Genomic DNA, 22,318 nt, shown 5'->3' on the forward strand with positions numbered 1-22,318 from the left:
ATCAGTGTTAGAGCTAAAATTAGCATGTTTAAAGTGATTTTCATGCTTCCAGGGGCCCAAAACACAAGATTTATGGAATGGTTAAAAGTGCATGAAAATGGCCAATTTACTCACTCTGAGTTCTCAAAAAGGGTTTCTTCACCCCGGGAAGTTAATTAAATACCATTTGGAGGCATTTAATGTTCGAGCAAAAACGGCTGATTTTCGACAAAAGAGATAACACCCCCCCATTACGTCATGCTTCAGAAATGTGGAAAATGGTCCGTTTTCAAATGTTTTATTTTTGAACGTCAGTTCACATTTGTAGGTGGATCATCAGTGTTAGAGCTAAAATTAGCATGTTTAAAGTGATTTTCATGCTTCCAGGGGCCCAAAACACAAGATTTATGGAATGGTTAAAAGTGCATGAAAATGGCCAATTTACTCACTCTGAGTTCTCAAAAAGGGTTTCTTCACCCCGGGAAGTTAATTAAATACCATTTGGAGGATTTTAATGTTCGAGCAAAAACGGCTGATTTTCGACGAAAGAGCTAACACCCCCCCATTACGTCATGCTTTAGAAATGTGGAAAATGGTCCGTTTTCAAATGTTTTATTTTTGAACGTCAGTTCACATTTGTAGGTGGATCATCAGTGTTAGAGCTAAAATTAGCATGTTTAAAGTGATTTTCATGCTTCCAGGGGCCCAAAACACAAGATTTATGGAATGGTTAAAAGTGCATGAAAAGGGCCAATTTACTCACTCTGAGTTCTCAAAAAGGGTTTCTTCACCCCGGGAAGTTAATTAAATACCATTTGGAGGCATTTAATGTTCGAGCAAAAACGGCTGATTTTCGACAAAAGAGATAACACCCCCCCATTACGTCATGCTTCAGAAATGTGGAAAATGGTCCGTTTTCAAATGTTTTATTTTTGAACGTAAGTTCACATTTGTAGGTGGATCATCAGTGTTAGAGCTAAAATTAGCATGTTTAAAGTGATTTTCATGCTTCCAGGGGCTCGGGAAGTGAAATAAATACCATTTGGAGGCATTTAATGTTCGAGCAAAAACGGCTGATTTTCGTCAAAAGAGATAACACCCCCCCATTACGTCATGCTTCAGAAATGTGGAAAATGGTCCGTTTTCAAATGTTTTATTTTTGAACGTCAGTTCACATTTGTAGGTGGATCATCAGTGTTAGAGCTAAAATTAGCATGTTTAAAGTGATTTTCATGCTTCCAGGGGCTCGGGAAGTTAATTAAATACCATTTGGAGGCATTTAATGTTCGAGCAAAAACGGCTGATTTTCGACAAAAGAGATAACACCCCCCCATTACGTCATGCTTCAGAAATGTGGAAAATGGTCCGTTTTCAAATGTTTTATTTTTGAACGTCAGTTCACATTTGTAGGTGGATCATCAGTGTTAGAGCTAAAATTAGCATGTTTAAAGTGATTTTCATGCTTCCAGGGGCCCAAAACACAAGATTTATGGAATGGTTAAAAGTGCATGAAAATGGCCAATTTACTCACTCTGAGTTCTCAAAAAGGGTTTCTTCACCCCGGGAAGTTAATTAAATACCATTTGGAGGCATTTAATGTTCGAGCAAAAACGGCTGATTTTCGACAAAAGAGATAACACCCCCCCATTACGTCATGCTTCAGAAATGTGGAAAATGGTCAGTTTTCAAATGTTTTATTTTTGAACGTCAGTTCACATTTGTAGGTGGATCATCAGTGTTAGAGCTAAAATTAGCATGTTTAAAGTGATTTTCATGCTTCCAGGGGCCCAAAACACAAGATTTATGGAATGGTTAAAAGTGCATGAAAATGGCCAATTTACTCACTCTGAGTTCTCAAAAAGGGTTTCTTCACCCCGGGAAGTTAATTAAATACCATTTGGAGGCATTTAATGTTAGAGCAAAAACGGCTGATTTTCGACAAAAGAGATAACACCCCCCCATTACGTCATGCTTCAGAAATGTGGAAAATGGTCCGTTTTCAAATGTTTTATTTTTGAACGTCAGTTCACATTTGTAGGTGGATCATCAGTGTTAGAGCTAAAATTAGCATGTTTAAAGTGATTTTCATGCTTCCAGGGGCTCGGGAAGTTAATTAAATACCATTTGGAGGCATTTAATGTTCGAGCAAAAACGGCTGATTTTCGACAAAAGAGATAACACCCCCCCATTACGTCATGCTTCAGAAATGTGGAAAATGGTCCGTTTTCAAATGTTTTATTTTTGAACGTCAGTTCACATTTGTAGGTAGATCATCAGTGTTAGAGCTAAAATTAGCATGTTTAAAGTGATTTTCATGCTTCCAGGGGCTCGGGAAGTGAAATAAATACCATTTGGAGGCATTTAATGTTCGAGCAAAAACGGCTGATTTTCGACAAAAGAGATAACACCCCCCCATTACGTCATGCTTCAGAAATGTGGAAAATGGTCCGTTTTCAAATGTTTTATTTTTGAACGTCAGTTCACATTTGTAGGTGGATCATCAGTGTTAGAGCTAAAATTAGCATGTTTAAAGTGATTTTCATGCTTCCAGGGGCTCGGGAAGTGAAATAAATACCATTTGGAGGCATTTAATGTTCGAGCAAAAACGGCTGATTTTCGACAAAAGAGATAACACCCCCCATTACGTCATGCTTCAGAAATGTGGAAAATGGTCCGTTTTCAAATGTTTTATTTTTGAACGTCAGTTCACATTTGTAGGTGGATCATCAGTGTTAGAGCTAAAATTAGCATGTTTAAAGTGATTTTCATGCTTCCAGGGGCCCAAAACACAAGATTTATGGAATGGTTAAAAGTGCATGAAAATGGCCAATTTACTCACTCTGAGTTCTCAAAAAGGGTTTCTTCACCCCGGGAAGTTAATTAAATACCATTTGGAGGCATTTAATGTTCGAGCAAAAACGGCTGATTTTCGACAAAAGAGATAACACCCCCCCATTACGTCATGCTTCAGAAATGTGGAAAATGGTCAGTTTTCAAATGTTTTATTTTTGAACGTCAGTTCACATTTGTAGGTGGATCATCAGTGTTAGAGCTAAAATTAGCATGTTTAAAGTGATTTTCATGCTTCCAGGGGCCCAAAACACAAGATTTATGGAATGGTTAAAAGTGCATGAAAATGGCCAATTTACTCACTCTGAGTTCTCAAAAAGGGTTTCTTCACCCCGGGAAGTTAATTAAATACCATTTGGAGGATTTTAATGTTCGAGCAAAAACGGCTGATTTTCGACGAAAGAGCTAACACCCCCCCATTACGTCATGCTTCAGAAATGTGGAAAATGGTCCGTTTTCAAATGTTTTATTTTTGAACGTCAGTTCACATTTGTAGGTGGATCATCAGTGTTAGAGCTAAAATTAGCATGTTTAAAGTGATTTTCATGCTTCCAGGGGCCCAAAACACAAGATTTATGGAATGGTTAAAAGTGCATGAAAAGGGCCAATTTACTCACTCTGAGTTCTCAAAAAGGGTTTCTTCACCCCGGGAAGTTAATTAAATACCATTTGGAGGCATTTAATGTTCGAGCAAAAACGGCTGATTTTCGACAAAAGAGATAACACCCCCCCATTACGTCATGCTTCAGAAATGTGGAAAATGGTCCGTTTTCAAATGTTTTATTTTTGAACGTAAGTTCACATTTGTAGGTGGATCATCAGTGTTAGAGCTAAAATTAGCATGTTTAAAGTGATTTTCATGCTTCCAGGGGCTCGGGAAGTGAAATAAATACCATTTGGAGGCATTTAATGTTTGAGCAAAAACGGCTGATTTTCGTCAAAAGAGATAACACCCCCCCATTACGTCATGCTTCAGAAATGTGGAAAATGGTCCGTTTTCAAATGTTTTATTTTTGAACGTCAGTTCACATTTGTAGGTGGATCATCAGTGTTAGAGCTAAAATTAGCATGTTTAAAGTGATTTTCATGCTTCCAGGGGCTCGGGAAGTTAATTAAATACCATTTGGAGGCATTTAATGTTCGAGCAAAAACGGCTGATTTTCGACAAAAGAGATAACACCCCCCCATTACGTCATGCTTCAGAAATGTGGAAAATGGTCCGTTTTCAAATGTTTTATTTTTGAACGTCAGTTCACATTTGTAGGTGGATCATCAGTGTTAGAGCTAAAATTAGCATGTTTAAAGTGATTTTCATGCTTCCAGGGGCTCGGGAAGTTAATTAAATACCTTTTGGAGGCATTTAATGTTCAAGCAAAAACGGCTGATTTTCGACAAAAGAGATAACACCCCCAATTACGTCATGCTTCAGAAATGTGGAAAATGGTCCGTTTTCAAATGTTTTATTTTTGAACGTCAGTTCACATTTGTAGGTGGATCATCAGTGTTAGAGCTAAAATTAGCATGTTTAAAGTGATTTTCATGCTTCCAGGGGCTCGGGAAGTGAAATAAATACCATTTGGAGGCATTTAATGTTCGAGCAAAAACGGCTGATTTTCGACAAAAGAGATAACACCCCCCCATTACGTCATGCTTCAGAAATGTGGAAAATGGTCCGTTTTCAAATGTTTTATTTTTGAACGTCAGTTCACATTTGTAGGTGGATCATCAGTGTTAGAGCTAAAATTAGCATGTTTAAAGTGATTTTCATGCTTCCAGGGGCCCAAAACACAAGATTTATGGAATGGTTAAAAGTGCATGAAAATGGCCAATTTACTCACTCTGAGTTCTCAAAAAGGGTTTCTTCACCCCGGGAAGTTAATTAAATACCATTTGGAGGCATTTAATGTTCGAGCAAAAACGGCTGATTTTCGACAAAAGAGATAACACCCCCCCATTACGTCATGCTTCAGAAATGTGGAAAATGGTCCGTTTTCAAATGTTTTATTTTTGAACGTCAGTTCACATTTGTAGGTGGATCATCAGTGTTAGAGCTAAAATTAGCATGTTTAAAGTGATTTTCATGCTTCCAGGGGCCCAAAACACAAGATTTATGGAATGGTTAAAAGTGCATGAAAATGGCCAATTTACTCACTCTGAGTTCTCAAAAAGGGTTTCTTCACCCCGGGAAGTTAATTAAATACCATTTGGAGGCATTTAATGTTCGAGCAAAAACGGCTGATTTTCCACAAAAGAGATAACACCCCCCCATTACGTCATGCTTCAGAAATGTGGAAAATGGTTTGTTTTCAAATGTTTTATTTTTGAACGTCAGTTCACATTTGTAGGTGGATCATCAGTGTTAGAGCTAAAATTAGCATGTTTAAAGTGATTTTCAGGCTTCCAGGGGCTCGGGAAGTGAAATAAATACCATTTGGAGGCATTTAATGTTCGAGCAAAAACGGCTGATTTTCGACAAAAGAGATAACACCCCCCATTACGTCATGCTTCAGAAATGTGGAAAATGGTCCGTTTTCAAATGTTTTATTTTTGAACGTCAGTTCACATTTGTAGGTGGATCATCAGTGTTAGAGCTAAAATTAGCATGTTTAAAGTGATTTTCATGCTTCCAGGGGCTCGGGAAGTTAATTAAATACCATTTGGAGGCATTTAATGTTCGAGCAAAAACGGCTGATTTTCGACAAAAGAGATAACACCCCCCCATTACGTCATGCTTCAGAAATGTGGAAAATGGTCCGTTTTCAAATGTTTTATTTTTGAACGTCAGTTCACATTTGTAGGTGGATCATCAGTGTTAGAGCTAAAATTAGCATGTTTAAAGTGATTTTCATGCTTCCAGGGGCTCGGGAAGTTAATTAAATACCATTTGGAGGCATTTAATGTTCGAGCAAAAACGGCTGATTTTCGACAAAAGAGATAACACCCCCCCATTACGTCATGCTTCAGAAATGTGGAAAATGGTCCGTTTTCAAATGTTTTATTTTTGAACGTCAGTTCACATTTGTAGGTAGATCATCAGTGTTAGAGCTAAAATTAGCATGTTTAAAGTGATTTTCATGCTTCCAGGGGCTCGGGAAGTGAAATAAATACCATTTGGAGGCATTTAATGTTCGAGCAAAAACGGCTGATTTTCGACAAAAGAGATAACACCCCCCCATTACGTCATGCTTCAGAAATGTGGAAAATGGTCCGTTTTCAAATGTTTTATTTTTGAACGTCAGTTCACATTTGTAGGTGGATCATCAGTGTTAGAGCTAAAATTAGCATGTTTAAAGTGATTTTCATGCTTCCAGGGGCTCGGGAAGTGAAATAAATACCATTTGGAGGCATTTAATGTTCGAGCAAAAACGGCTGATTTTCGACAAAAGAGATAACCCCCCCCATTACGTCATGCTTCAGAAATGTGGAAAATGGTCCGTTTTCAAATGTTTTATTTTTGAACGTCAGTTCACATTTGTAGGTGGATCATCAGTGTTAGAGCTAAAATTAGCATGTTTAAAGTGATTTTCATGCTTCCAGGGGCCCAAAACACAAGATTTATGGAATGGTTAAAAGTGCATGAAAATGGCCAATTTACTCACTCTGAGTTCTCAAAAAGGGTTTCTTCACCCCGGGAAGTTAATTAAATACCATTTGGAGGCATTTAATGTTCGAGCAAAAACGGCTGATTTTCGACAAAAGAGATAACACCCCCCCATTACGTCATGCTTCAGAAATGTGGAAAATGGTCAGTTTTCAAATGTTTTATTTTTGAACGTCAGTTCACATTTGTAGGTGGATCATCAGTGTTAGAGCTAAAATTAGCATGTTTAAAGTGATTTTCATGCTTCCAGGGGCCCAAAACACAAGATTTATGGAATGGTTAAAAGTGCATGAAAATGGCCAATTTACTCACTCTGAGTTCTCAAAAAGGGTTTCTTCACCCCGGGAAGTTAATTAAATACCATTTGGAGGCATTTAATGTTCGAGCAAAAACGGCTGATTTTCGACAAAAGAGAAAACACCCCCCCATTACGTCATGCTTCAGAAATGTGGAAAATGGTCCGTTTTCAAATGTTTTATTTTTGAACGTCAGTTCACATTTGTAGGTGGATCATCAGTGTTAGAGCTAAAATTAGCATGTTTAAAGTGATTTTCATGCTTCCAGGGGCCCAAAACACAAGATTTATGGAATGGTTAAAAGTGCATGAAAATGGCCAATTTACTCACTCTGAGTTCTCAAAAAGGGTTTCTTCACCCCGGGAAGTTAATTAAATACCATTTGGAGGCATTTAATGTTCGAGCAAAAACGGCTGATTTTCGACAAAAGAGATAACACCCCCCCATTACGTCATGCTTCAGAAATGTGGAAAATGGTCCGTTTTCAAATGTTTTATTTTTGAACGTCAGTTCACATTTGTAGGTGGATCATCAGTGTTAGAGCTAAAATTAGCATGTTTAAAGTGATTTTCATGCTTCCAGGGGCCCAAAACACAAGATTTATGGAATGGTTAAAAGTGCATGAAAATGGCCAATTTACTCACTCTGAGTTCTCAAAAAGGGTTTCTTCACCCCGGGAAGTTAATTAAATACCATTTGGAGGATTTTAATGTTCGAGCAAAAACGGCTGATTTTCGACGAAAGAGCTAACACCCCCCCATTACGTCATGCTTTAGAAATGTGGAAAATGGTCCGTTTTCAAATGTTTTATTTTTGAACGTCAGTTCACATTTGTAGGTGGATCATCAGTGTTAGAGCTAAAATTAGCATGTTTAAAGTGATTTTCATGCTTCCAGGGGCCCAAAACACAAGATTTATGGAATGGTTAAAAGTGCATGAAAAGGGCCAATTTACTCACTCTGAGTTCTCAAAAAGGGTTTCTTCACCCCGGGAAGTTAATTAAATACCATTTGGAGGCATTTAATGTTCGAGCAAAAACGGCTGATTTTCGACAAAAGAGATAACACCCCCCCATTACGTCATGCTTCAGAAATGTGGAAAATGGTCCGTTTTCAAATGTTTTATTTTTGAACGTAAGTTCACATTTGTAGGTGGATCATCAGTGTTAGAGCTAAAATTAGCATGTTTAAAGTGATTTTCATGCTTCCAGGGGCTCGGGAAGTGAAATAAATACCATTTGGAGGCATTTAATGTTCGAGCAAAAACGGCTGATTTTCGTCAAAAGAGATAACACCCCCCCATTACGTCATGCTTCAGAAATGTGGAAAATGGTCCGTTTTCAAATGTTTTATTTTTGAACGTCAGTTCACATTTGTAGGTGGATCATCAGTGTTAGAGCTAAAATTAGCATGTTTAAAGTGATTTTCATGCTTCCAGGGGCTCGGGAAGTTAATTAAATACCATTTGGAGGCATTTAATGTTCGAGCAAAAACGGCTGATTTTCGACAAAAGAGATAACACCCCCCCATTACGTCATGCTTCAGAAATGTGGAAAATGGTCCGTTTTCAAATGTTTTATTTTTGAACGTCAGTTCACATTTGTAGGTGGATCATCAGTGTTAGAGCTAAAATTAGCATGTTTAAAGTGATTTTCATGCTTCCAGGGGCTCGGGAAGTTAATTAAATACCATTTGGAGGCATTTAATGTTCAAGCAAAAACGGCTGATTTTCGACAAAAGAGATAACACCCCCCCATTACGTCATGCTTCAGAAATGTGGAAAATGGTCCGTTTTCAAATGTTTTATTTTTGAACGTCAGTTCACATTTGTAGGTAGATCATCAGTGTTAGAGCTAAAATTAGCATGTTTAAAGTGATTTTCATGCTTCCAGGGGCTCGGGAAGTGAAATAAATACCATTTGGAGGCATTTAATGTTCGAGCAAAAACGGCTGATTTTCGACAAAAGAGATAACACCCCCCCATTACGTCATGCTTCAGAAATGTGGAAAATGGTCAGTTTTCAAATGTTTTATTTTTGAACGTCAGTTCACATTTGTAGGTGGATCATCAGTGTTAGAGCTAAAATTAGCATGTTTAAAGTGATTTTCATGCTTCCAGGGGCCCAAAACACAAGATTTATGGAATGGTTAAAAGTGCATGAAAATGGCCAATTTACTCACTCTGAGTTCTCAAAAAGGGTTTCTTCACCCCGGGAAGTTAATTAAATACCATTTGGAGGCATTTAATGTTCGAGCAAAAACGGCTGATTTTCGACAAAAGAGATAACACCCCCCCATTACGTCATGCTTCAGAAATGTGGAAAATGGTCCGTTTTCAAATGTTTTATTTTTGAACGTCAGTTCACATTTGTAGGTGGATCATCAGTGTTAGAGCTAAAATTAGCATGTTTAAAGTGATTTTCATGCTTCCAGGGGCCCAAAACACAAGATTTATGGAATGGTTAAAAGTGCATGAAAATGGCCAATTTACTCACTCTGAGTTCTCAAAAAGGGTTTCTTCACCCCGGGAAGTTAATTAAATACCATTTGGAGGCATTTAATGTTCGAGCAAAAACGGCTGATTTTCGACAAAAGAGATAACACCCCCCATTACGTCATGCTTCAGAAATGTGGAAAATGGTCCGTTTTCAAATGTTTTATTTTTGAACGTCAGTTCACATTTGTAGGTGGATCATCAGTGTTAGAGCTAAAATTAGCATGTTTAAAGTGATTTTCATGCTTCCAGGGGCCCAAAACACAAGATTTATGGAATGGTTAAAAGTGCATGAAAATGGCCAATTTACTCACTCTGAGTTCTCAAAAAGGGTTTCTTCACCCCGGGAAGTTAATTAAATACCATTTGGAGGATTTTAATGTTCGAGCAAAAACGGCTGATTTTCGACGAAAGAGCTAACACCCCCCCATTACGTCATGCTTTAGAAATGTGGAAAATGGTCCGTTTTCAAATGTTTTATTTTTGAACGTCAGTTCACATTTGTAGGTGGATCATCAGTGTTAGAGCTAAAATTAGCATGTTTAAAGTGATTTTCATGCTTCCAGGGGCCCAAAACACAAGATTTATGGAATGGTTAAAAGTGCATGAAAAGGGCCAATTTACTCACTCTGAGTTCTCAAAAAGGGTTTCTTCACCCCGGGAAGTTAATTAAATACCATTTGGAGGCATTTAATGTTCGAGCAAAAACGGCTGATTTTCGACAAAAGAGATAACACCCCCCCATTACGTCATGCTTCAGAAATGTGGAAAATGGTCCGTTTTCAAATGTTTTATTTTTGAACGTCAGTTCACATTTGTAGGTGGATCATCAGTGTTAGAGCTAAAATTAGCATGTTTAAAGTGATTTTCATGCTTCCAGGGGCTCGGGAAGTTAAATAAATACCTTTTGGAGGCATTTAATGTTCAAGCAAAAACGGCTGATTTTCGACAAAAGAGATAACACCCCCCCATTACGTCATGCTTCAGAAATGTGGAAAATGGTCCGTTTTCAAATGTTTTATTTTTGAACGTCAGTTCACATTTGTAGGTGGATCATCAGTGTTAGAGCTAAAATTAGCATGTTTAAAGTGATTTTCATGCTTCCAGGGGCTCGGGAAGTTAATTAAATACCATTTGGAGGCATTTAATGTTCGAGCAAAAACGGCTGATTTTCGACAAAAGAGATAACACCCCCCCATTACGTCATGCTTCAGAAATGTGGAAAATGGTCCGTTTTCAAATGTTTTATTTTTGAACGTCAGTTCACATTTGTAGGTAGATCATCAGTGTTAGAGCTAAAATTAGCATGTTTAAAGTGATTTTCATGCTTCCAGGGGCTCGGGAAGTGAAATAAATACCATTTGGAGGCATTTAATGTTCGAGCAAAAACGGCTGATTTTCGACAAAAGAGATAACACCCCCCCATTACGTCATGCTTCAGAAATGTGGAAAATGGTCCGTTTTCAAATGTTTTATTTTTGAACGTCAGTTCACATTTGTAGGTGGATCATCAGTGTTAGAGCTAAAATTAGCATGTTTAAAGTGATTTTCATGCTTCCAGGGGCTCGGGAAGTGAAATAAATACCATTTGGAGGCATTTAATGTTCGAGCAAAAACGGCTGATTTTCGACAAAAGAGATAACCCCCCCCATTACGTCATGCTTCAGAAATGTGGAAAATGGTCCGTTTTCAAATGTTTTATTTTTGAACGTCAGTTCACATTTGTAGGTGGATCATCAGTGTTAGAGCTAAAATTAGCATGTTTAAAGTGATTTTCATGCTTCCAGGGGCCCAAAACACAAGATTTATGGAATGGTTAAAAGTGCATGAAAATGGCCAATTTACTCACTCTGAGTTCTCAAAAAGGGTTTCTTCACCCCGGGAAGTTAATTAAATACCATTTGGAGGCATTTAATGTTCGAGCAAAAACGGCTGATTTTCGACAAAAGAGATAACACCCCCCCATTACGTCATGCTTCAGAAATGTGGAAAATGGTCAGTTTTCAAATGTTTTATTTTTGAACGTCAGTTCACATTTGTAGGTGGATCATCAGTGTTAGAGCTAAAATTAGCATGTTTAAAGTGATTTTCATGCTTCCAGGGGCCCAAAACACAAGATTTATGGAATGGTTAAAAGTGCATGAAAATGGCCAATTTACTCACTCTGAGTTCTCAAAAAGGGTTTCTTCACCCCGGGAAGTTAATTAAATACCATTTGGAGGCATTTAATGTTCGAGCAAAAACGGCTGATTTTCGACAAAAGAGAAAACACCCCCCCATTACGTCATGCTTCAGAAATGTGGAAAATGGTCCGTTTTCAAATGTTTTATTTTTGAACGTCAGTTCACATTTGTAGGTGGATCATCAGTGTTAGAGCTAAAATTAGCATGTTTAAAGTGATTTTCATGCTTCCAGGGGCCCAAAACACAAGATTTATGGAATGGTTAAAAGTGCATGAAAATGGCCAATTTACTCACTCTGAGTTCTCAAAAAGGGTTTCTTCACCCCGGGAAGTTAATTAAATACCATTTGGAGGCATTTAATGTTCGAGCAAAAACGGCTGATTTTCGACAAAAGAGATAACACCCCCCCATTACGTCATGCTTCAGAAATGTGGAAAATGGTCCGTTTTCAAATGTTTTATTTTTGAACGTCAGTTCACATTTGTAGGTGGATCATCAGTGTTAGAGCTAAAATTAGCATGTTTAAAGTGATTTTCATGCTTCCAGGGGCCCAAAACACAAGATTTATGGAATGGTTAAAAGTGCATGAAAATGGCCAATTTACTCACTCTGAGTTCTCAAAAAGGGTTTCTTCACCCCGGGAAGTTAATTAAATACCATTTGGAGGATTTTAATGTTCGAGCAAAAACGGCTGATTTTCGACGAAAGAGCTAACACCCCCCCATTACGTCATGCTTTAGAAATGTGGAAAATGGTCCGTTTTCAAATGTTTTATTTTTGAACGTCAGTTCACATTTGTAGGTGGATCATCAGTGTTAGAGCTAAAATTAGCATGTTTAAAGTGATTTTCATGCTTCCAGGGGCCCAAAACACAAGATTTATGGAATGGTTAAAAGTGCATGAAAAGGGCCAATTTACTCACTCTGAGTTCTCAAAAAGGGTTTCTTCACCCCGGGAAGTTAATTAAATACCATTTGGAGGCATTTAATGTTCGAGCAAAAACGGCTGATTTTCGACAAAAGAGATAACACCCCCCCATTACGTCATGCTTCAGAAATGTGGAAAATGGTCCGTTTTCAAATGTTTTATTTTTGAACGTAAGTTCACATTTGTAGGTGGATCATCAGTGTTAGAGCTAAAATTAGCATGTTTAAAGTGATTTTCATGCTTCCAGGGGCTCGGGAAGTGAAATAAATACCATTTGGAGGCATTTAATGTTCGAGCAAAAACGGCTGATTTTCGTCAAAAGAGATAACACCCCCCCATTACGTCATGCTTCAGAAATGTGGAAAATGGTCCGTTTTCAAATGTTTTATTTTTGAACGTCAGTTCACATTTGTAGGTGGATCATCAGTGTTAGAGCTAAAATTAGCATGTTTAAAGTGATTTTCATGCTTCCAGGGGCTCGGGAAGTTAATTAAATACCATTTGGAGGCATTTAATGTTCGAGCAAAAACGGCTGATTTTCGACAAAAGAGATAACACCCCCCCATTACGTCATGCTTCAGAAATGTGGAAAATGGTCCGTTTTCAAATGTTTTATTTTTGAACGTCAGTTCACATTTGTAGGTGGATCATCAGTGTTAGAGCTAAAATTAGCATGTTTAAAGTGATTTTCATGCTTCCAGGGGCTCGGGAAGTTAATTAAATACCATTTGGAGGCATTTAATGTTCAAGCAAAAACGGCTGATTTTCGACAAAAGAGATAACACCCCCCCATTACGTCATGCTTCAGAAATGTGGAAAATGGTCCGTTTTCAAATGTTTTATTTTTGAACGTCAGTTCACATTTGTAGGTAGATCATCAGTGTTAGAGCTAAAATTAGCATGTTTAAAGTGATTTTCATGCTTCCAGGGGCTCGGGAAGTGAAATAAATACCATTTGGAGGCATTTAATGTTCGAGCAAAAACGGCTGATTTTCGACAAAAGAGATAACACCCCCCCATTACGTCATGCTTCAGAAATGTGGAAAATGGTCAGTTTTCAAATGTTTTATTTTTGAACGTCAGTTCACATTTGTAGGTGGATCATCAGTGTTAGAGCTAAAATTAGCATGTTTAAAGTGATTTTCATGCTTCCAGGGGCCCAAAACACAAGATTTATGGAATGGTTAAAAGTGCATGAAAATGGCCAATTTACTCACTCTGAGTTCTCAAAAAGGGTTTCTTCACCCCGGGAAGTTAATTAAATACCATTTGGAGGCATTTAATGTTCGAGCAAAAACGGCTGATTTTCGACAAAAGAGATAACACCCCCCCATTACGTCATGCTTCAGAAATGTGGAAAATGGTCCGTTTTCAAATGTTTTATTTTTGAACGTCAGTTCACATTTGTAGGTGGATCATCAGTGTTAGAGCTAAAATTAGCATGTTTAAAGTGATTTTCATGCTTCCAGGGGCCCAAAACACAAGATTTATGGAATGGTTAAAAGTGCATGAAAATGGCCAATTTACTCACTCTGAGTTCTCAAAAAGGGTTTCTTCACCCCGGGAAGTTAATTAAATACCATTTGGAGGCATTTAATGTTCGAGCAAAAACGGCTGATTTTCGACAAAAGAGATAACACCCCCCATTACGTCATGCTTCAGAAATGTGGAAAATGGTCCGTTTTCAAATGTTTTATTTTTGAACGTCAGTTCACATTTGTAGGTGGATCATCAGTGTTAGAGCTAAAATTAGCATGTTTAAAGTGATTTTCATGCTTCCAGGGGCCCAAAACACAAGATTTATGGAATGGTTAAAAGTGCATGAAAATGGCCAATTTACTCACTCTGAGTTCTCAAAAAGGGTTTCTTCACCCCGGGAAGTTAATTAAATACCATTTGGAGGATTTTAATGTTCGAGCAAAAACGGCTGATTTTCGACGAAAGAGCTAACACCCCCCCATTACGTCATGCTTTAGAAATGTGGAAAATGGTCCGTTTTCAAATGTTTTATTTTTGAACGTCAGTTCACATTTGTAGGTGGATCATCAGTGTTAGAGCTAAAATTAGCATGTTTAAAGTGATTTTCATGCTTCCAGGGGCCCAAAACACAAGATTTATGGAATGGTTAAAAGTGCATGAAAAGGGCCAATTTACTCACTCTGAGTTCTCAAAAAGGGTTTCTTCACCCCGGGAAGTTAATTAAATACCATTTGGAGGCATTTAATGTTCGAGCAAAAACGGCTGATTTTCGACAAAAGAGATAACACCCCCCCATTACGTCATGCTTCAGAAATGTGGAAAATGGTCCGTTTTCAAATGTTTTATTTTTGAACGTCAGTTCACATTTGTAGGTGGATCATCAGTGTTAGAGCTAAAATTAGCATGTTTAAAGTGATTTTCATGCTTCCAGGGGCTCGGGAAGTTAAATAAATACCTTTTGGAGGCATTTAATGTTCAAGCAAAAACGGCTGATTTTCGACAAAAGAGATAACACCCCCCCATTACGTCATGCTTCAGAAATGTGGAAAATGGTCCGTTTTCAAATGTTTTATTTTTGAACGTCAGTTCACATTTGTAGGTGGATCATCAGTGTTAGAGCTAAAATTAGCATGTTTAAAGTGATTTTCATGCTTCCAGGGGCTCGGGAAGTGAAATAAATACCATTTGGAGGCATTTAATGTTCGAGCAAAAACGGCTGATTTTCGACAAAAGAGATAACACCCCCCCATTACGTCATGCTTCAGAAATGTGGAAAATGGTCCGTTTTCAAATGTTTTATTTTTGAACGTCAGTTCACATTTGTAGGTGGATCATCAGTGTTAGAGCTAAAATTAGCATGTTTAAAGTGATTTTCATGCTTCCAGGGGCCCAAAACACAAGATTTATGGAATGGTTAAAAGTGCATGAAAATGGCCAATTTACTCACTCTGAGTTCTCAAAAAGGGTTTCTTCACCCCGGGAAGTTAATTAAATACCATTTGGAGGCATTTAATGTTCGAGCAAAAACGGCTGATTTTCGACAAAAGAGATAACACCCCCCCATTACGTCATGCTTCAGAAATGTGGAAAATGGTCCGTTTTCAAATGTTTTATTTTTGAACGTCAGTTCACATTTGTAGGTGGATCATCAGTGTTAGAGCTAAAATTAGCATGTTTAAAGTGATTTTCATGCTTCCAGGGGCCCAAAACACAAGATTTATGGAATGGTTAAAAGTGCATGAAAATGGCCAATTTACTCACTCTGAGTTCTCAAAAAGGGTTTCTTCACCCCGGGAAGTTAATTAAATACCATTTGGAGGCATTTAATGTTCGAGCAAAAACGGCTGATTTTCCACAAAAGAGATAACACCCCCCCATTACGTCATGCTTCAGAAATGTGGAAAATGGTTTGTTTTCAAATGTTTTATTTTTGAACGTCAGTTCACATTTGTAGGTGGATCATCAGTGTTAGAGCTAAAATTAGCATGTTTAAAGTGATTTTCATGCTTCCAGGGGCTCGGGAAGTGAAATAAATACCATTTGGAGGCATTTAATGTTCGAGCAAAAACGGCTGATTTTCGACAAAAGAGATAACACCCCCCCATTACGTCATGCTTCAGAAATGTGGAAAATGGTCCGTTTTCAAATGTTTTATTTTTGAACGTCAGTTCACATTTGTAGGTGGATCATCAGTGTTAGAGCTAAAATTAGCATGTTTAAAGTGATTTTCATGCTTCCAGGGGCCCAAAACACAAGATTTATGGAATGGTTAAAAGTGCATGAAAATGGCCAATTTACTCACTCTGAGTTCTCAAAAAGGGTTTCTTCACCCCGGGAAGTTAATTAAATACCATTTGGAGGCATTTAATGTTAGAGCAAAAACGGCTGATTTTCGACAAAAGAGATAACACCCCCCCATTACGTCATGCTTCAGAAATGTGGAAAATGGTCCGTTTTCAAATGTTTTATTTTTGAACGTCAGTTCACATTTGTAGGTGGATCATCAGTGTTAGAGCTAAAATTAGCATGTTTAAAGTGATTTTCATGCTTCCAGGGGCCCAAAGCACAAGATTTATGGAATGGTTAAAAGTGCATGAAAATGGCCAATTTACTCACTCTGAGTTCTCAAAAAGGGTTTCTTCACCCCGGGAAGTTAATTAAATACCATTTGGAGGCATTTAATGTTAGAGCAAAAACGGCTGATTTTCCACAAAAGAGATAACACCCCTCCATTACGTCATGCTTCAGAAATGTGGAAAATGGTCCGTTTTCAAATGTTTTATTTTTGAACGTCAGTTCACATTTGTAGGTGGATCATCAGTGTTAGAGCTAAAATTAGCATGTTTAAAGTGATTTTCATGCTTCCAGGGGCTCGGGAAGTGAAATAAATACCATTTGGAGGCATTTAATGTTCGAGCAAAAACGGCTGATTTTCGACAAAAGAGATAACACCGCCCCCATTACGTCATGCTTCAGAAATGTGGAAAATGGTCCGTTTTCAAATGTTTTATTTTTGAACGTCAGTTCACATTTGTAGGTGGATCATCAGTGTTAGAGCTAAAATTAGCATGTTTAAAGTGATTTTCATGCTTCCAGGGGCCCAAAACACAAGATTTATGGAATGGTTAAAAGTGCATGAAAATGGCCAATTTACTCACTCTGAGTTCTCAAAAAGGGTTTCTTCACCCCGGGAAGTTAATTAAATACCATTTGGAGGCATTTAATGTTAGAGCAAAAACGGCTGATTTTCGACAAAAGAGATAACACCCCCCCATTACGTCATGCTTCAGAAATGTGGAAAATGGTCCGTTTTCAAATGTTTTATTTTTGAACGTCAGTTCACATTTGTAGGTGGATCATCAGTGTTAGAGCTAAAATTAGCATGTTTAAAGTGATTTTCATGCTTCCAGGGGCCCAAAACACAAGATTTATGGAATGGTTAAAAGTGCATGAAAATGGCCAATTTACTCACTCTGAGTTCTCAAAAAGGGTTTCTTCACCCCGGGAAGTTAATTAAATACCATTTGGAGGCATTTAATGTTAGAGCAAAAACGGCTGATTTTCGACAAAAGAGATAACACCCCCCCATTACGTCATGCTTCAGAAATGTGGAAAATGGTCCGTTTTCAAATGTTTTATTTTTGAACGTCAGTTCACATTTGTAGGTGGATCATCAGTGTTAGAGCTAAAATTAGCATGTTTAAAGTGATTTTCATGCTTCCAGGGGCTCGGGAAGTGAAATAAATACCATTTGGAGGCACTTAATGTTCGAGCAAAAACGGCTGATTTTCGACAAAAGAGATAACACCCCCCCATTACGTCATGCTTCAGAAATGTGGAAAATGGTCCGTTTTCAAATGTTTTATTTTTGAACGTCAGTTCACATTTGTAGGTGGATCATCAGTGTTAGAGCTAAAATTAGCATGTTTAAAGTGATTTTCATGCTTCCAGGGGCTCGGGAAGTAAAATAAATACCATTTGGAGGCATTTAATGTTCGAGCAAAAACGGCTGATTTTCGACAAAAGAGATAACACCCCCCATTACGTCATGCTTCAGAAATGTGGAAAATGGTCCGTTTTCAAATGTTTTATTTTTGAACGTCAGTTCACATTTGTAGGTGGATCATCAGTGTTAGAGCTAAAATTAGCATGTTTAAAGTGATTTTCATGCTTCCAGGGGCCCAAAACACAAGATTTATGGAATGGTAAAAGTGCATGAAAATGGCCAATTTACTCACTCTGAGTTCTCAAAAAGGGTTTCTTCACCCCGGGAAGTTAATTAAATACCATTTGGAGGCATTTAATGTTCGAGCAAAAACGGCTGATTTTCGACAAAAGAGATAACACCCCCCCATTACGTCATGCTTCAGAAATGTGGAAAATGGTCCGTTTTCAAATGTTTCATTTTTGAACGTCAGTTCACATTTGTAGGTGGATCATCAGTGTTAGAGCTAAAATTAGCATGTTTAAAGTGATTTTCATGCTTCCAGGGGCCCAAAACACAAGATTTATGGAATGGTTAAAAGTGCATGAAAATGGCCAATTTACTCACTCTGAGTTCTCAAAAAGGGTTTCTTCACCCCGGGAAGTGAATTAAATACCATTTGGAGGCATTTAATGTTCGACCAAAAACGGCTGATTTTCGACAAAAGAGATAACACCCCCCCATTACGTCATGCTTCAGAAATGTGGAAAATGGTCCGTTTTCAAATGTTTTATTTTTGAACGTCAGTTCACATTTGTAGATGGATCATCAGTGTTAGAGCTAAAATGAGCATGTTTAAAGTGATTTTCATGCTTCCAGGGGCTCGGGAAGTGAAATAAATACCATTTGGAGGCATTTAATGTTCGAGCAAAAACGGCTGATTTTCGACAAAAGAGATAACACCCCCCCATTACATCATGCTTCAGAAATGTGGAAAATGGTCCGTTTTCAAATGTTTTATTTTTGAACGTCAGTTCACATTTGTAGGTGGATCATCAGTGTTAGAGCTAAAATTAGCATGTTTAAAGTGATTTTCATGCTTCCAGGGGCCCAAAACACAAGATTTATGGAATGGTTAAAAGTGCATGAAAATGGCCAATTTACTCACTCTGAGTTCTCAAAAAGGGTTTCTTCACCCCGGGAAGTTAATTAAATACCATTTGGAGGCATTTATTGTTAGAGCAAAAACGGCTGATTTTCGACAAAAGAGATAACAACCCCCCATTACGTCATGCTTCAGAAATGTGGAAAATGGTCCGTTTTTAAATGTTTTATTTTTGAACGTCAGTTCACATTTGTAGGTGGATCATCAGTGTTAGAGCTAAAATTAGCATGTTTAAAGTGATTTTCATGCTTCCAGGGGCTCGGGAAGTTAATTAAATACCATTTGGAGGCATTTAATGTTCGAGCAAAAACGGCTGATTTTCGACAAAAGAGATAACACCCCCCCATTACGTCATGCTTCAGAAATGTGGAAAATGGTCCGTTTTCAAATGTTTTATTTTTGAACGTCAGTTCACATTTGTAGGTGGATCATCAGTGTTAGAGCTAAAATTAGCATGTTTAAAGTGATTTTCATGCTTCCAGGGGCTCGGGAAGTTAATTAAATACCATTTGGAGGCATTTAATGTTCGAGCAAAAACGGCTGATTTTCGACAAAAGAGATAACACCCCCCCATTACGTCATGCTTCAGAAATGTGGAAAATGGTCCGTTTTCAAATGTTTTATTTTTGAACGTCAGTTCACATTTGTAGGTGGATCATCAGTGTTAGAGCTAAAATTAGCATGTTTAAAGTGATTTTCATGCTTCCAGGGGCTCGGGAAGTTAATTAAATACCATTTGGAGGCATTTAATGTTCGAGCAAAAACGGCTGATTTTCGACAAAAGAGATAACACCCCCCATTACGTCATGCTTCAGAAATGTGGAAAATGGTCCGTTTTCAAATGTTTTATTTTTGAACGTCAGTTCACATTTGTAGGTGGATCATCAGTGTTAGAGCTAAAATTAGCATGTTTAAAGTGATTTTCATGCTTCCAGGGGCCCAAAACACAAGATTTATGGAATGGTTAAAAGTGCATGAAAATGGCCAATTTACTCACTCTGAGTTCTCAAAAAGGGTTTCTTCACCCCGGGAAGTTAATTAAATACCATTTGGAGGCATTTAATGTTCGAGCAAAAACGGCTGATTTTCGACAAAAGAGATAACACCCCCCATTACGTCATGCTTCAGAAATGTGGAAAATGGTCTGTTTTCAAATGTTTCATTTTTGAACGTCAGTTCACATTTGTAGGTGGATCATCAGTGTTAGAGCTAAAATTAGCATGTTTAAAGTGATTTTCATGCTTCCAGGGGCCCAAAACACAAGATTTATGGAATGGTTAAAAGTGCATGAAAATGGCCAATTTAATCACTCTGAGTTCTCAAAAAGGGTTTCTTCACCCCGGGAAGTGAATTAAATACCATTTGGAGGCATTTAATGTTCGACCAAAAACGGCTGATTTTCGACAAAAGAGATAACACCCCCCCATTACGTCATGCTTCAGAAATGTGGAAAATGGTCCGTTTTCAAATGTTTTATTTTTGAACGTCAGTTCACATTTGTAGATGGATCATCAGTGTTAGAGCTAAAATGAGCATGTTTAAAGTGATTTTCATGCTTCCAGGGGCTCGGGAAGTGAAATAAATACCATTTGGAGGCATTTAATGTTCGAGCAAAAACGGCTGATTTTCGACAAAAGAGATAACACCCCCCCATTACGTCATGCTTCAGAAATGTGGAAAATGGTCCGTTTTCAAATGTTTTATTTTTGAACGTCAGTTCACATTTGTAGGTGGATCATCAGTGTTAGAGCTAAAATTAGCATGTTTAAAGTGATTTTCATGCTTCCAGGGGCCCAAAACACAAGATTTATGGAATGGTTAAAAGTGCATGAAAATGGCCAATTTACTCACTCTGAGTTCTCAAAAAGGGTTTCTTCACCCCGGGAAGTTAATTAAATACCATTTGGAGGCATTTATTGTTAGAGCAAAAACGGCTGATTTTCGACAAAAGAGATAACACCCCCCCATTACGTCATGCTTCAGAAATGTGGAAAATGGTCCGTTTTTAAATGTTTTATTTTTGAACGTCAGTTCACATTTGTAGGTGGATCATCAGTGTTAGAGCTAAAATTAGCATGTTTAAAGTGATTTTCATGCTTCCAGGGGCTCGGGAAGTTAATTAAATACCATTTGGAGGCATTTAATGTTCGAGCAAAAACGGCTGATTTTCGACAAAAGAGATAACACCCCCCCATTACGTCATGCTTCAGAAATGTGGAAAATGGTCTGTTTTCAAATGTTTTATTTTTGAACGTCAGTTCACATTTGTAGGTGGATCATCAGTGTTAGAGCTAAAATTAGCATGTTTAAAGTGATTTTCATGCTTCCAGGGGCTCGGGAAGTTAATTAAATACCATTTGGAGGCATTTAATGTTCGAGCAAAAACGGCTGATTTTCGACAAAAGAGATAACACCCCCCCATTACGTCATGCTTCAGAAATGTGGAAAATGGTCCGTTTTCAAATGTTTTATTTTTGAACGTCAGTTCACATTTGTAGGTGGATCATCAGTGTTAGAGCTAAAATTAGCATGTTTAAAGTGATTTTCATGCTTCCAGGGGCTCGGGAAGTTAATTAAATACCATTTGGAGGCATTTAATGTTCGAGCAAAAACGGCTGATTTTCGACAAAAGAGATAACACCCCCCCATTACGTCATGCTTCAGAAATGTGGAAAATGGTCCGTTTTCAAATGTTTTATTTTTGAACGTCAGTTCACATTTGTAGGTGGATCATCAGTGTTAGAGCTAAAATTAGCATGTTTAAAGTGATTTTCATGCTTCCAGGGGCCCAAAACACAAGATTTATGGAATGGTTAAAAGTGCATGAAAATGGCCAATTTACTCACTCTGAGTTCTCAAAAAGGGTTTCTTCACCCCGGGAAGTTAATTAAATACCATTTGGAGGCATTTAATGTTCGAGCAAAAACGGCTGATTTTCGACAAAAGAGATAACACCCCCCCATTACGTCATGCTTCAGAAATGTGGAAAATGGTCCGTTTTCAAATGTTTTATTTTTGAACGTCAGTTCACATTTGTAGGTGGATCATCAGTGTTACAGCTAAAATTAGCATGTTTAAAGTGATTTTCATGCTTCCAGGGGCCCAAAACACAAGATTTATGGAATGGTTAAAAGTGCATGAAAATGGCCAATTTACTCACTCTGAGTTCTCAAAAAGGGTTTCTTCACCCCGGGAAGTTAATTAAATACCATTTGGAGGCATTTAATGTTCGAGCAAAAACGGCTGATTTTCGACAAAAGAGATAACACCCCCTCATTACGTCATGCTTCAGAAATGTGGAAAATGGTCCGTTTTCAAATGTTTTATTTTTGAACGTCAGTTCACATTTGTAGGTGGATCATCAGTGTTAGAGCTAAAATTAGCATGTTTAAAGTGATTTTCATGCTTCCAGGGGCTCGG

Source organism: Lissotriton vulgaris, unplaced genomic scaffold (genome assembly GCF_964263255.1).
Source record: "Lissotriton vulgaris unplaced genomic scaffold, aLisVul1.2 SCAFFOLD_250, whole genome shotgun sequence".
Taxonomy (NCBI): Eukaryota; Metazoa; Chordata; class Amphibia; order Caudata; family Salamandridae; genus Lissotriton; species Lissotriton vulgaris.